The sequence below is a fragment of the Nyctereutes procyonoides genome, unplaced genomic scaffold (genome assembly GCF_905146905.1).
Source record: "Nyctereutes procyonoides isolate TBG_1078 unplaced genomic scaffold, NYPRO_anot_genome, whole genome shotgun sequence".
Taxonomy (NCBI): domain Eukaryota; kingdom Metazoa; phylum Chordata; class Mammalia; order Carnivora; family Canidae; genus Nyctereutes; species Nyctereutes procyonoides.
The window spans coordinates 3,505,330-3,522,314 of NW_026575137.1; the positions used below are offsets into that span (position 1 = coordinate 3,505,330).

General features: G+C 37.6%; 1 protein-coding gene across 4 annotated transcripts in view; it reads left to right on the forward strand.

Annotated features, from left to right (window-relative positions):
• Positions 1 to 12,728: 12,728 nt before the first annotated feature.
• Positions 12,729 to 16,985, forward strand: part of WWP1 (WW domain containing E3 ubiquitin protein ligase 1) — a 119,298-nt gene continuing 115,041 nt past the window's right edge. For all 4 annotated transcript variants that reach the window (XM_055303372.1, XM_055303376.1, XM_055303375.1 and 1 more), the window contains exon 1: positions 12,729 to 12,922. The gene's annotated coding sequence lies outside the window, so the exon portion shown is untranslated. The remainder of the gene's footprint in view (positions 12,923 to 16,985) is intronic.

Sequence of the window (16,985 nt, forward strand, 5' to 3'; positions counted from 1 at the left end):
GAAAATCCCCTTTGTCTCCCTCTAACTGTCAATGAAGAATGCTACACACAGAGAATAACTTTCTTGAGTGAGCTTTTCTTTTTTGAGGGGGTGGGGGTAGTGAGAAGGAATCCAAGAAAAATAATCTTGAAATTCATGTCTAGTGTGAAGCAGAGAAGTGGCCAGCCATGTGAGATGAGCTTTGTGTAAAAGCAGAAGTTAAATAGAAGTTGATTCACAAAGCCAGAAGAAATCATGTGGATATAGTCTCTTGAAGATTCAGATAATTTGTAAGAGGGAGATGGACTTCTCATAGAATGCTGACTAAGGGGTTGGAGCCAACTTTATTTAAATATCAAAGGGTAGGCCAACCTTAACTGACAACTGGGTTAACTAGTACATGTAGTAATTCAGCCTGTGCTAATAATAATAATTTTTAAAGGTGGCATTATGAATCAGTGGGAAAAGAAAGCATAAATGAAGGAAAGAACCCGTCTTTTATTATAGGTTTAGCTAGACAGGGATAAAGTCTTACCTAATCAGATAATAACTTGTATAGTCAAGGTATTATCATTAAGAGTTATACAGCTTAGGACCTACTCTATGCTAGGCCCTGTCTTAGACACTGAGGATACAGTAATGAACATAGTAGACAAAACATCTGCTCTTAAAAACTTTTCATTCTAAACAATGGAGACAGCCATTTTTAAAGCGAGGGGCATACATCTTAGTGATGGGCTATTTTTTGGTATACTGAAAAATATACTTTGAAGGCAGAGAAAATGAATGAAGAGACTTTACATGGTCAGCAAAATGACATGAAAAACTACCTTAAGATAGCAAGGTAGACGGCCTTGAAATTATGGAGTAATTTATTTGTGTTTTAAAACTAGGGTCAGAAAACTTATTCTGCAGAGAGCTACTTAATAAATAGTTTAGGCTTTCTATGCCATACAGTCTATGTTGCAACTACTCAACTCTGCTATTGTAGCTCAAAAGTAGCCAGAGACAATACAAAAAGCAAATGAGCATGTGCTTCCTGTCGTGATATAGAATTTTACTTACAAAAAAATGGGTGTCAGTTTGTAGCCCATAGCTTACCAACTCCTCCTCTAGCACTAGACTGCCTGTACTCAAGTTTGATTTCATCTGTTACTGGATGTAAGACTTTGTACAAATTATCCGAATTCTCTAAGGTTCATACTTCATAAGAGGAAAATGAGATAATGCATTTAAAACAGATAAACTGTTTTTTATTTTTTGTATTTGTTTTTACAGTTCCTGGCTCATAATAAATTCTCAAAAATTGTTAATCACTCTTACTAAATTAATGCTTTAGTTGTTTATTTATAGTCTTTGATTATAAATTTTGTCCTTGATGAGTACATGTGTGCATACATGTGTTTGTATATGTATGCATGCATACATGGAAATGTATGCTTGTGTGAGACTGACCTAATATCCATGTTCTGGATTATAAAAAGATTTAAGAGTGTGTAAATCACACTGGTGAAATGACCAGTGTGACCACTTCATCAAAAGTGAAGGCATTGGAGTCTTCATGGCCCCAGTAGACTGAGTACCAAGCTCACTCCACCTTATGAGATTATTCTACTAGTCTTGGAGGACCAAAAACTAACATGGATGGAACTTCTGGGGTCCCAGAACATTACTCTAGACTGAACATCTTATGCTTAGGAATTGTACTGCTTCAGGGGTGGTGTTAGAGAAAGATTGAATGAATTTTAGGTGAATTTAACCCCCTGAGTTGAAGAGACAGAAAATACAGTTTGGGAAGATTACTGGAGTTTGTGGAGTGGAGCACTGAAGAGAAGAAAGCAGCATGAAGAAAAGATATTGAATCCTGTCTAGTGGACTCCTTGAAACTGCTATTGAATACAATCAACACATGCATAAGGTGAAACTCTTCAAGGCTGGACCAAAAAAGGACCAGCAAGCTATAAAGTGAATAATTTTCAAAGTTCACAAACAGCTTGGAGATATTTGAGTCTGACCAGCCAGATTCTATGAGCCTTATTGAATATCCAGGGTACAATCTACTCTAAATCAGCTCACAGACAAAAAAAAAAAAAGGCTTAAAAACAAAACTCAAAAGAATCTAGCTGATTATCAAGTAATTTAGCTAGTAAGACTAAGTTTCGAAGGTTAGCATTCTTAAAAAACAAACCAGTACTCAGCAAGCCCACACTGACAATGTCCAGCATGCAATAAAAAAATTACTAGACATGCAAAAAAGCATAAACATATTTCTCACACCAGAAAAATACTCTGTCAATAGAAATAAGCCTGTAAAGTAATATAAATGATGGAATTAGCAGGCAAGAATGATCAGAGTCATTATAAACATGATCTGGATGGCTCAGTTGGTTACATGTCAATCTTTGGCTCAGGTCCTGATCCCAGGGTCTGGGATTGAATATCAGGTGTTGAGGGGGAAGGTCACTGCTCAGCGGGGAGCCTCTTTTCCCTCTCCTTCTGCTTGCTACTCCCTCTGCTTATGTTCACTGTTTCTGTCAAATAAATAAATAAAATATTTTTAAAAAATATTCTAGAATTTAAAGGAAAAACAAATATAATGAAGACAGAGATAATATTTTTAAAATATCAAATGTACTTTCTAGGGTTGAAAAGTATAATATCTGAAATGGGAAATTTTCTAGATGGTCTTAACAGTAGATTAGTTACTACAAAAGAAATGTAAAATTTAAGATGACAATAGAAATCATCCAAACTGAAGTGCAAATGAAAAAAAAGTCTCTAACAACAAATTAAAATATCAACAACAAAAACAGAGCTTCAGTGACCTATGGGGAAAAAATTAAACAGCAAGGATGTAATATATGTCATATATGTTTAAATAGAATACCTGTAATTAGAGCCCCAGAAGGAAGAGATATCAACAGGAGGTAGGAAAAAAGCATTTGAAAAACAACAGCCCAAACTTTTCTAATTATAATAAAGCATATAAACCCACAAATTCAAGAAGCTCAATGAATCTCATGGAGGATAAATCACATAAAGATACATAATAATCAAATTGCTCAAAACCATTGATAAAAAAATATTTCAAAGGAAACAATAAAAACAAAATGGGAGCAAAATACCTCCAATAATAACAATAAAAAGGCATATTACTACAGAGAAGCAAAAATTTTAAATTATTTCAGACTTTCATCAGAAACTACAGGCCAGAGGACAAAATACAACATCTTTAAAGAGCTGAAGAAAAAAAAAATTAAAGTAGAATTCTTTACCTTGCAAAAAAAATTCCTTTAAAATGAAAGTGAAATAAAACTTGTTTGGACAAATAAAATGTAAGATAATTATTATCAAAGGAACTTTACTGTAAGAAATATTAAAGGGAGAGTTTCAGGCTGAAGGAAATTGAAGTCAATTTGTAATCCAGAGCTATATAAAGAAATGAATATCATTGGAAATATATATATATGGGTAAATATAAATTTTTTTTTCTTTTTTAAAAGAATGATTCTTTAAACATGCTAATGTATTATAGAGGATTTAATGAGCAGAACTAAACTTATGACCACAACAGCACCAAGAAAAGGTAGGGAGAAGTTTAAGTACCATAAGGTTCTTACATTAAATATGAAGCAGTATAAGAGTCCCTGAGTGGCTCAGTCAGTTAGTCAGGCAGTTGTCTGCCTTTGGTTCGAGTCATGATACTGGGTTCCTGGGATTAAGCCCTACAGTGGGCTCCCTGCTCAGCAGGGTGTCTGCTTCTCCCGCTCCCTCTCCCCCTACCCCCTGCTCATGCTCTCTCTCTCTCTTTCAAATAAATAAAATAAACAAATAAATAAATAAATAAATAAATAAATAAATAAAGAGTGGTATAACATTATTTGGAGTTAGACTGTGTAAGTTAAAGATGCATTCTATAAGCCTTAAAACAAACACTAAAAGACTACCAAGAGCTATAGTTAATAAGTCAGTAGTGAAGATAATAAAATAGTACATTAAAAAATACTCATCTAGGGGCACCAGGGTGGGTCAGTCAGTAAAGTATCTGACTTGGTTTCAGCTGAGATCGTGATCTCATGATCATGGGATCAAGCCACACATGAGCTCTGCACTTTGTGCAGGGTCTGCTTGGGGTTCTCTCTCCCTCTTTCTGCTCCTTCTGGTCGTGCTCTCTCTTTTTCTAAGGTGAATAAAGAAATCTTTTTTTTTAAGATTTTATTTATTTATTCATGAGAAATACACACACACAGAGGCAGAGACATAGGCAGAGAGAGAAGCAGTCTCCATACAGGGAGCCCAACATGGGACTTGATCCTGGGACCCCAGGATCAGGCCCTGGGTCAAAGGCAGACACTCAACAGCTGAGCCACCAAGGCATCCCAGAATAAAGAAATCTTTTTTTTAAAACATTCATCTAATCCATTACAATGCAGAAAAAAAAAGAGAAAAAGAAAAAGAAGTAAGAAGAGATGGTAGAAAAATAGAAGAAATTTTAAAAGCCAAATAAATGTGAAACTAATTGTACCAATAATCATTAAATTTAAATGGTCTGAACATTTCAATTAAAAGGCAAAGATTTTCCTGACTGGATAAAGAAAATCAAGTTTCAAACAATGCTGCTTACAACAAAACTACTTTAAAACATAAAGACACAGTTATATTAAAGGTAAAATGTGGAAAACAATACTATACAAACATTAGTCATAAGAAAGCTGGGGTAGATTAAGAGGGAAATTTTCTACTGATAAAGAAGATAAAACAATCCGAACTGTGTATACACCTAATAATAGACTTTTAAAATACTAAATGAATTGCTGACAGAAGGGCAAAATGGTGTATCCACAATTACAGTTAGAGACTTCAATATTCCTCTTAGTAATTGATAGAGCAAGTAGATGAAATTCGGTAAAGCTATAGAAGGCTTGAAAAATATAATCATTCAACTTGATCTAATAACCATCTATAGAACAATTTTCATTCTCCCCAGCAACAGCAGAAAATACACTATTCACATGCAAATGAAAAATTCACCTAGAAGCTGGGGGACAGAAGAAGTATCAATAATTTAAAATGATAGAAATAATAGAACATGTTCTCTGTCCATTATGGAATTAAATTAGAAAATAAGGACAAAAAGATATCTGGTAAATTCCCAAATATTTGAAAAATTATGCAACATATCTCCTAAAACTTCATGGGTCAAAGAAGGAATCACATGAAATATCAGAAAATGTTTAGGAATGACAAAAATAAAATATATCAAAATTCAGAGAATTAATCTAAAACACTGATCAGAAGGAAATTTGTGCTCATTAAATGCTTATTCTAGAAAAGAAGTAATGTCCCCTGCTGCCTGGCTGGCTTAGTTGGAAGAATATGCAACTCTTGATCCAGGGTCTGAGTTTGAACCTTATGTTGGGGGTAGAGATTACTAAGAAAAGTAAAAATAAAAACTTAAAAAAAGGTAAGTTCTCAAAGAATAATGTACACTTTAAAAGAAAGAGCAAATAAGTCCAAATAAATCTAAATGTGGCAATAATAAAGATGAAAGCTAAAATTTAAAAAAAGAAAATGGAAAAGTTAATGAAATCAAAGCTTATGCTTTGAAGAGATCAGTCAGACTAAAAGACCTTTAACTAAACTGATGAAGTGAAAAAGAAGACATAAAGTACAAATATTGGGAATAAAAGATAAGACATCATTACAGTCCTACAAATATTAAAGAATAATAAGGGAATATTATGAATAATTTTAGGCCAATAAATCTGGCAAATGAAATGGAAAAATATCTTGAAAGACACAAATACCAAGACCAGCACAAGAAGATAAGAAAACTTAAATTGTATTTTATCTACAAACAAATTACATTCAAAATTTAAACTGTCACAAAAAGAAAACTCCTACCCTAGATAGCTTCACTGGTAAAATCTTTTAAAAATATAAGAAATAAATAATAAAAATCTTACACAACTTCCTTCATAAATAGATAAGGGGGCTACAGTTCCAAGCTTATTTGTTAGGCCAGCCTTACGCTGAAAACAGACCCAGACAAAAACATTACAAAAAAAGTACACTAATATCCTTTATGAACTTAGGTTCCTTAAAATCTTTTAAAATTTAACATATGAAACCTAGCAATACATAAAATGTGTAATACACCATGGTCAAGTGTGGTTTATTTCAAGAATGGAAGGTTGTTTTAACATTTGAAAATCAATCAATTTAATCCATCATATCAAGATGAGTTCATATAAAGATGAATCTATCAAAAGTTTATCTCAACGGATGCTCCCACCTAAAGAATTTGATAAAATTTAATATTCATTCATGATAAGAACTCTCAGCAAATAGGAAAAGAAGGGAACTTCCTCAACCTGGTAAAGGGCATATACAAAAAACAATCTATGGATAAATAACATCATACTTAATGGTAAACACTGATTTCCTTAAAACCAGGAGCAAGGCAAGGATTTCCTTCCTTCCTTCTGTTCAGCACTGTGCTAAATGTTCTAGTCAGTGTAATAAAGAAAGAAAAGGAAATAAAAGCATACAGAATGGAAAATAAAAAGTAAAACTCCTTATTTGCAAAGACATGACTGTGTACATGCAAACTCTCAAGAAATCTATATAGTCATGAATAAATAAACGAAATTTTAAAAAAAGAAATCTATATAGTATTAGTAGAACTAATTAATTCATTAGCAAATCTCAGACTACAAGGCCAATATTCAAAATCTATTTATTTATTTATTTATTTATTTATTTATTTATTTATTTATTTATTTATTTATTTTTAAAAGATTTTATTTCTTTATTCATGAGAGACACAGAGAGAGAAAGGCAGAGACAGGCACAGGGAGAAGCAGACTCCATGCAGGGAGCCGGACATGGGACTCGATCCTGGGTCTCAGGGATCACATCCTGGGCTGAAGGCAGCACTAAACCGCTGAGCCACCCGGGCTACCCTCAAAATCAATTTAAATATACTATCTCTCAGACATTAGAAAATGAAATTAAAAATGACATTTATAATAGTATCAAAAGTGTGAAATACTTAAGGATAAGTAATATGCAACACCAACACTATAAAAAACACAAAAATTGCGAAGAGAATTTAGAGGCTACTAAATAAACTGAGATCTAGTCTGGGGATTTGAAGACTAAATATTGTTAAGAGGTCAATTCTTCCTAAATTGATCTACATATTCACAATCCCAAGCAAATCCCTGCAGGTATGTTTTTAAAAATAAAAACTAATGAGTTAATTCTAACATTCACATGGAAACACAAAGAATCTGGAAGAGTCAAAATTATTGTGAGAAAAAGAACAAACTTGGAATATTTACACTTCCTGATTTTCAAAACTTTCTAAAGTTACAGTAATCAATAGTGTGATATTTGCATAAAGACAGACACATAGTTAAATGAAATGGAATAGAGAGTCCTGAAATAGTCCTGAAACTTTTTACTAAACTTGCCAAAATATTCCAATGGGCAAGAATTATGTTTTCAACAAATGGTCTTGAAACAACTGTATATCTATTTGGAAAAAATTAACATTGACTCTTTCCTCATACCATATACAAAAATTGATCTTAAATGTCATATAGACCCAAATAAAAAAGCTAAAAATAAAATTCAAGAAGAAAGATTTTTAAAAAATCTTCCTTATCCTGGAGTAGGTAAAATTTCTTAAATATGTCACAGAAAGCATAAGTCACAAAACAAAGAATTGGTAAGCTGAACTTCATCAGAAACTTCTGTTTTTTAAAAGACATTGTTAACAAAATGAAAATACAAGTTTATCTGTTGCTGTGTAAAAAATGCCTTCAGAACATAGCGGCTGAAAACAAAAACATTTATTATCTCTCATAGTTTCTGTGGATCAAGAATCTATGACTTGTGTGGCTGGCCATTTCTGGCTTGGAGTGTCACTTGAGATTGCAGTCATCTGAAAGCTTGTCAGAGGCTGGAGGATCCACTTCCAAGGTGCCACCCATAGCTGGCAATTGGCTATTAGCTGTTTATCAACAGGCCTCAGTTTCTATCTGTATGGGTCTTTCCAAAGGCTGGCTTTCTCTAGAACAAGCACTCCAGGAGGGCAAGATGGATGCTGCAATCTCTTATGATCTAGCCTCAGAAGTCACATACCATCACTTCTACAATTTCCTGGTCACACAGGTCAGTCATATGGAGGGCGGGGGGCTCTATAAAAGTGTTGATACCAGGAGGCCAAGATCAATGGGGTTCATCTTGGATAGACATATAGTTTATATATGCTTATACACATAGTTTGACCACCCTGGTAACCCATAAACTGGGAGAAAAGATTTTATAAATATATATCTCATGAAGGATTGGTATATAGAACTACACATAGAAGAGACAAAAACAATGTGAAACGGGGAAGAGATTTGAGCAGAAACCTCATCAAAGAAAATATACAAATGATCCATAAGCAAATGAAAAGATGCTCAACATCATTAGTTATCAGGGGAATAGAAGAGACAACACCATGACTTACCAGTACACATCCATGATAATGGCTAAGATCAGAAAGGAGTGACATTACCAAGCGTTAAAAAGGAAATGGAACATCCAGAACATACATTGCTGGTGGGAATGTAAAATGGTACAACCACTTTGGAAAGCAGGTTGGTGATTCTTTTAAGGTTAAATATATACTTAGCATATGACCCAGAAATTCCACTCCTAGGTGTTATTTACCCAAGAAAATAAAAACATATGTCAACACAAATATTTTTAACCACATAGTCATGGAATCTTTAGTCACAATAACCAAAAACTGGAAATAAACAAAATGTCCATGAATAGAACAAACATTTAAAAAATTTGGCAAATCCATACAATAGAATAGTGGTAAACGGTAAAGAAGGAACATTGCTACACACAATATGAGCAAACCTCTAAAATATGCTGAGCCAAAGAAGCTAGACACAAAGAAGTACATAGTGAATGAGTCCATTTATGCCATATCCTTGAAAAAGTAAAATTAGTATCCAGTGGTAGAAAGCAGAAAGCCTAGAACCAGGGTTAAAACAAGGTGAAGCAGCACCCAAATGAACAAAAGATATGAAGCAAACCCACTTCTTTCATAAGTATATGTGAAAGAGGGAAATTTTAAGGTGCAGGGAAAACAAGTTAATGAGAGATTTCTCACCTTGGGCACCATATTGCCATTTGAATCTGATAATTCTTTATTGCTGGAGGTGTGTGTGTACTATCTTGGGTACTGAAAGATATTTAGCGCTCTCTGGTCTCTACCCACAAGATGGCAATGGAAATCTCTCCCTCCACCAGTTGTGACCAACAAAAACGTCTTACAACATTGCCAAATGTCCCCATGAATGCAAAATTGTCCCTAGTTGAAAACTACTGGGTTAGTGTATTTGTTATCTATTGCTGCATAACAAAATTCTCTCCCAAATTTGGTGGCTCAAAACAATAAACATGCATTATCTCACCATTACTATGGGTCAGGTATTTCAGAGTGACTTGGTTGGGGGATCTGATTGAACTTTTCTAATGTGGTTGAAATCAAAATGTCTGCATCATCTAAATGCCTGACCGGGACTAGAGAAACTGCTTCTAAAATGGCTCAATCACATGGAGATTGGCAGGAAGCTCAGATCCTTGCTGTTATTTGGCAGGATATTCTGTTCCTTGCCATGTGGGCATCTGATAAAGTTACCTGACATGTCCTCATGACATGGTAACTGCCTTCCCCAGAGCAAGTGATCTGAAAGAAAGTAGGGAAGAGCCATAATACCTTTTTAAGATCCCTTGGAAGTGACAGTCTGTCACTTCTGCTATATTGTACTCATTAGAAGCAAGTCACTAAGTCCAACTCACATTCACTTGGAAGAGAATTAGACTCTACTTTTTAAATGAAGGACTATGAATAAATTTGTGGGCAGATTTTAAAATCATAATAGCTGTAGAAGGATTCTTTAACAAACAAGCTAGGGAAGATCAAAGACTATGTAGAGAAAATAAAAAATAGATCATGTTTCCAAAATAAATCTGAAGGGATTAAATTATTTAATGACAAAAGTGAAATTACTAAATAGAAAAAAAAATAAAGACAGATATCCATATGATCTCAGGATGGGAAAGGACTTATGAAGCATAAAATAATAGAAGAAAACAAAAATGGAAAAGGCCAATCATTTCATCTGGGATCAATATCCATACTATATATAGGTTGTCTTTCTGTGAATAAAAGAAATAAGAAAATGAACAATGGACTAATGGCAGGATACCACGTTTGCTCATATGAAAATATACCATGATGAGTTGGCACAGTGAAGGATAATCATATACTCTCCAACAGTGCTGTGGGAAAATTGATAATAACAATATAACAAAAGCAATTTATTATGTGCCACATAATTCTTGGTATTTTATTTGTAGCAACTCATTTGCTTTTCACTGCAATATCATGTAGTAGCATCATACCAATTTTCTGGTTAGGCACTGTTAGATTAAGGAATTTGGCCAAATATCCTAGTTTGCAGGTGGCAGCAAAATTGACTTATCCAATTGTCAGTAGGCACAGTGGCTCAGGCTACCATAAAAATGTTTTTAGGTAGCCCATAAAAATGTTTTAATTTCTTTTAAAATCAGAAGGGAAAGGCTGAAGAAAATATTTTCATGTATAGTATTAATATGTTTGTCTTTAGTTTTTAATATTATTTTATGGAGGAAGAGGCCCACAAAGGTAAAGGCATCTGGGAACCCACAAAAGTTTGAATATGGCCTTCTTGGGTAGCAGAGCTGCATTTTGCATGGTGGTCCACGCAACCTGACACCTAAGCCTATGTTCTTTCTGGAAGGCAACCTGCCAATATGTTTCAAAAGGGCTAAAATTATTTATACTTCTGATTACTTTTAAGGATTTAAACTTAGGCAGTAAGTAAGGATACAGACAATGATTTATAAAAAAGACATTTATAATAGTATTTGTTTGAAACCAAGGAAATATTTAATAATGAAAAGTTGGCTCAACATTGACTGCAAATTTAGGGGCCTTGGTGACTATTAGGAGCTTCTGAGGACTCAGAGGGGAACTGAAAGTGAGTAGGAAGTGGAAGGAGGCCTGTAGGCATTCTGGAGATGGCAAGCAGACCTCTGCTGGGTATGTGTGCGTGATATCTGAGAGTGCACTTCTAAGCATGTTTTTGAACTCATTTTTAATGAGAGCGGACAAACAAAACAGTGAGGAAGAGGTTAGAGGAAAACAGTACTCATTTAAGCAGAGATCAGTGAACGCAATCAGGGGAACACTGAAGACAGAGCTCTAAACCCCAAAGACAGAGGGACCTATCATGCGACAGTAAAGAAGCCTGGAAGATCATGTTAATCCTTCTCTTGAAAGCTCTGAAGAGCCAATGAAAGATTTTAAACAGTGAAGCGACACACTCACATGTGTATTTTAGAATAATCGTGGTGGATATGGCCTGCGTTGGGCCCTGGTATCAATTCGGAGTGTAGAAACTAATGGAAGGGAGAGGAAGAGAAGGTACATTCCTTCAATCAGAGTTATTATTTAATCTTACAATTCTTCACGGGGCGTTGATGCTCTTCTTGGTACATAGCTTTTTCAAGAGCTTAATTAGGATGGGAAAAGAGGGAGAACTAGAGAGAGGTTTTAAAGTCGAGGAGAAATTTAAGACAGAACACAATTAAAACATCATCATGCTGAGGGGGCACAGGAGGGAATGGACAGTAAAGAGGTCCTCTTTGGAGAGAAGCAGACACCCAGCCTTGGAGTCAGAAGGAAAACCAATAGGCTCGGGTGTGGATGTAGGTAATTTATGGGGCTTGGGTGAGGCGGGTGGGCCAAAATTGTAGAAACCCATGCTTGAGGGCCTTTCTCATTTCTGAAGTAGAAGACCAGTCATCTGGTGAGTTATGTGGTCACCACTGACTTCTATTTGCAGGGCGGCCTTCTAAAAGCAACGCACAGAACCAACAGTACTTCTAGAGACTTAGTTAACTCGTTTTTCTAAATGGGGAGAATGTACTATTTTTCACGGCGGCACCGTGCGAATTTGCTGCACGGACACCTGTACCTGCTCAGTACCAGTTTTATCACCGTAGCGCTATGGGGCGAACGTTTTGGTGACTAATGAGAATAAAGCGGAAGTCTTCTGTGGCCACCTGTCAAATGCAGTAGTATTTACTCTTGCAATGGGATTCTAGGTCAGATCCTCAGGTCAAGGAGTATTTATTAACAGCCTACTTTTGAAGTAAAGCACTCGAGATGAGAAGGCCAGCGCCGGGGGCCCTGACCCGAGGTCGCTCACCCGCGCTGCCCCTGTCCGGGACGGGAAAGCAGGGTCAGCAGCACCCACCTCCCGCTCCCAAAGGCCTCTTCCCAAATCTCAGCGGTGGCCCCGCCCCCTCCACAGGTTTGGGCCCCGCCCCCCTCCTCCCATTGGCTGGCCCTCCAGCTCTCCTCGACCGCGCTCCGCAGCCCCGGAGGAGCGGAGTTTTCCGAAAGCATCCTCGCGGGGGCGCCCTCGCTGCGCATGCTCGCGGGAAGCCCGGGTTCCGGGTCCCGGCGTGGGGGGAGGGGGGCTCTGAGGCGGCCGCGGCGTAGGCGCGCGCTCGCGGCGCGGCGCCGGTGACGCGAGCACGCGGCGCGCTCCTGAGGCGGGAGGTGTGGGGTCTGCCGGGGGCGGCGCGCGGCCGGGGTGGGGGTGGGGGGAGGGTCGGGTGTCGCCGAGCGCGGCGAGCGGGTTCCAAGAGGCTGCAGGCGGCCTGGGCTGCCGGGGCCGACGCCTGGGTGGCTGCCGCCGCCGCCGCCGCCGCCGCCGCCGCGCCTGCTGCGAGATGGCGATCTTGGGCGCGGAAGGGTGAGGGCGCCCCGCCGCTGGAGTGGCCGCCCGACCGCCGGGAGCCGACGGCTTTGCGCCGGGTAAGGACGCCGCGGCGGGGGGCGCGGGGGGCGCGGGGGGGCGGGCGCGGCGGCCCCCGGGCCGGAGCCTCTGAGGGGCGGCTGCCGACCGTCCGCGCCGCGCCGGCCGCCTCCCCCGGCCCGGGGGCCCCGGAGTTTTCTGGGGTGGGGTCACGGGGCTTGCCCCGCGTTGGCCCCGGCGCAGGCCCGAGCAGAGGATCCCGGAGGAGCCAAGTGTCTCCGTGACTCTGCAGCCGCCGTCCTGAGGCTCCCTCAGCCTCCCCTCAGCGTTCCGTCCGCCTCCTCGTCCTCCCCCCGCAGCACCCCTCCGAAACCATCCCCGCGCGTGGACTTGCAGCCGCTGCCCTGACTTCCATCGCAAGACTCCCGGCCGTACAAAAAGGCGTTTTTATTTTCCTGACGTGTTTTGATCCCTCCGGGTTCTTCCCTGACTCTGCAGTGCCCCCCCCACACACCCCAACACAACCCCCACCTCCACCTTTGTGTGACCTGGTAGGTCCCAGTGACCTTGCAGTTTTTACTCCTTATCTCCTCAGTGACCTGGACCTTCTCCTTTCATCTTTAAAAAAAAAAAAAAAAAAAGGTTTTGATTTTGTAGTTTGTCCATTGTTTTTTTTGTTTGTTTGTTTGTTTTTTGTTTTTTGTTCTTTTTTTTTTACAACTTCCGAAGGATCCTCAGTCCTTCCTTGACTCCATCGTCTGGAGTTAGTTGAGCGTCCTTTGCTCCCGTAATTACAGGGAAATCTTCCCTACCCAAGACGAGTATCTTTTATTTTGACATTCTTACTATTCCAGGATAAAATATTTTCCAGGGGCTTGGTGTGACTTTTTCTGCTTGGTGAGTTTTTATCTTTTTTTGTGTGTGTAGGCTACTGTGCAAAAAAAAAAAAAAAAAAAAAAGATTTTGAGTTTCGGCTTTAAAAAGCTACTGGTCAGAGTGGAAAATAATGTCCAAAGTTCTCTTTTTCTCCCCCTTTGGTGTTTTTTGTTTTGTGTTTTTTTTTTTTTTTTAACCTGAAGTACCTGCTGTACAATGTATGCGGGTTTCTGCAAGCGCTCATCCTTCTGTAGGAATCCAGTTGACCTGTCTCGCTAAGGCTCTGTGGATGATACAAGCAAAATGCACCTTTAAAAAATAAAAATAAAGGCATTCTCTTAGGTGACTTTGCTTTGGCCGTAAAGTAGATATTAGTTGGGACTGCAAATTATCACTTCTTGTAAACAGTTAATATTTTTTGAACTGAAAAATTCCTGGCCGAGTGTTGGGAGCTACTCACACTGAGAAGTGTAAAAAGTATGTAGAATAGTTACTTGGTATGTAGCTTATTGATGTTTTCACATAGCTTTTCCCTTAAAATACAGAACTGTTTATAAGACATCTAACGCCAAGACTTAAAGGGCAGTGGGGTTATGTTTTTTAGAATCCTGGCATGATAGAGGATGTCACAAATAAGTTCTCTGCCTTCAGAGAGATAGTGATCTTTGCTGTTTGCCCCACGAAGGCTGAAATTTCCTTCACTTCCTTGCACAATTATTAAGCATCTCCTGCATGATTGTGTGAGGTAGATGGAGTAATATGAAGGATTACAGCAGTTTCTGCCTTCCCAGAATAGTTAGGCAGGTAGGACTATAACAAATGCCTCCTTTATCTTTTAATACATCCTTACGTTTCATATAGAATTCAAATTCAGAAGAGGAAGAGCTCACATCTTACTTGGCAAGGTGAGGTAAGAAGGGTTAATCCATAGAGCTTCTGGCTTTTGAAATCTTTGTTTTGAAGGGTGACTGTGACTTTTGATAAACCAAGAAAAGTCATCCAAGCAGAGAAAAGGGACTAAGAAATTAGAGCACAGAGTTCATATGTTTGGGGAGAGGGAAACAATTATATTTGGGTGAAACATAAAGTATTTGTACTAACATAAAGGCTGATAAAACGAAGTAAAAGTTTGAACCGGTTTATGATTGCTTTTAAGGCTGGGCTAATGACCTTGGATATAATAGGTTTGGGGGGGTTTTACAGATGATTTTTTGAGTTGCGAATGAAAAACTTAAAATACTGTTTTCAGAGGATTAATTTGGTAGTGTGAATTGAAGTAGAAATCTAGAGGTAGAAAGACCTTGATTGCTGGTAATACCCATAGGTAATGAGGGTCTGAACTAAGGCTGGAATATTAGGAATGGAAAGGACAGAATTTGATGGTCAGAGAAAAAAAATGAAGAAAGTAAAAATAACAGATTCTGACACAGGTTGGGAAAATAATGGTACCATTTTGAACAGTATCCGCGGAAGCTTTATCTTCGGCAGATGTACGTTACTTTACAGGGGTAATTATTAGCCTTTTGGTGATTGCTAATCCTTGGTGAAACTAAAAAAAATCTGGCATGGAAAATTTCCATATGCACCTGTGCTTTCTGTATATAATTTTAGGGAAGTCCATGAACTCACCTGAAGCTCACCTATGGAACCTGTGGGTCAGTAGTTTGGGCTAGGAGCAGCTCTCAGGATTACTGGAGGCTTTTGAAAACCATAGAATTTTCAAATTCTTCCATTTACTGATAACCCCTACTGTAGAGACATACTTTATATACACTTAAATACAATATCTCTACTTTGTGTTGTGGTTTACAGTTTACCAAGAATTGGTACTGTTATTTGCTATTATATAACAGACTAGCCTAAGAGGTTAAATGATTTGCCCTGAGTGTTTCAGTTAGCAGGTGAAAAATGGAACTAGGAACTGATTGACACTGATGGTTTTCTTTCTTGTTAGAAGATGTATAATTTACCATCAGTTGCATATAGTTACTACCTTTAAGTGACCTCATCAGTAAGACTAAGTGATCCTGGAGGTTCCTTTCAGTTTTTAACATTTTGTAGTTCTTGAGACTTTGATTTTTATTGTACTATCTGTACTGTTCTTGTTTTCCATGTGGAGGAGAGCAGATAGCAATATTGGACCAATCACTTTTTTATTTCCTTTGTATCTTAGTTTGGGTTTGGGGGAAAGAGGGGAAGTGATATATGAAATCTTAAGAACTTTTATCTTTATTCTATCTTCTTAACGTTCACTTATGCCTTACTTAAAAAATATTCCTTTCACTTCATTCATACTTATCAAGTAAAAATGGACACTTTACAAAAGAAATGAAGTGTGGGGTCCTACTCAGTGCATTTCTTCATCAGATTAAGGAGCTAACTCTCCCCAGTATGATTAAAGCATAATTTGATTAGTAAATAATTAACTTTTCTCCACCTATAAGATTATATTCCTGATAGGGAACCTGAGAAAATTATTATTTAGTATCTTTTGTAGCTCTAGAAACTTTGATTCCATAATTATTAGAAAGACTGGGGTCTTTTTTACTCTTTCTATAAAAATATGATGTAATAACAAGGAGTGGAAAAAACAACAAATTGGCCTTTATAGTAGTGTTGAAGGAACTAGTTGCTAATACTTAATGGAGGGAAAATGTCTAGCAAAAGCACGTACATAGATGATTTTTCTACTCTTTGCTGACATTAAGAAGAGGATCATATCTTTTATTTGTATAGCATTTGATATTTTTCCATAATGGTTATATAGACTGTATTATTTGATTTTTATGACACCTGAGCAGTAGGTGTGTCAGGAGATAATCATTGCTTTTTTAGATGAATACACTGATGCTCAAAGAAGTTGGAAAAAAATTCCGAGTATATGACTAGTAAGTGGCTAAAATTAGAACTAGAACTAAGACCCATATTTTTGTTCCTAGGCCAGTAAATTTTTTTCTTCCTAACTCTTCATCTAGAATGGAAATATAACTGAAGGCTATATATGAAGAGTTTGAAATCTGTGTTAAACTTTTGTACTATGTAAATCTGAACTTGTCTACTTTTTCCTTTGTGTTAAATAGAATGATAACCTCATTGCAGTGGCTGTTGATGGGTAATTTTGAAATTTATAAGTATTTATCAAAATAGTTATCCTCCTGTCAACGAAAGAGCAAAAGTTGATTTCTTGTCTAAAAAAGTACATTAGTGAAATGTAGGTATCAATTTCCTTCTGGAAATTTGTTGATT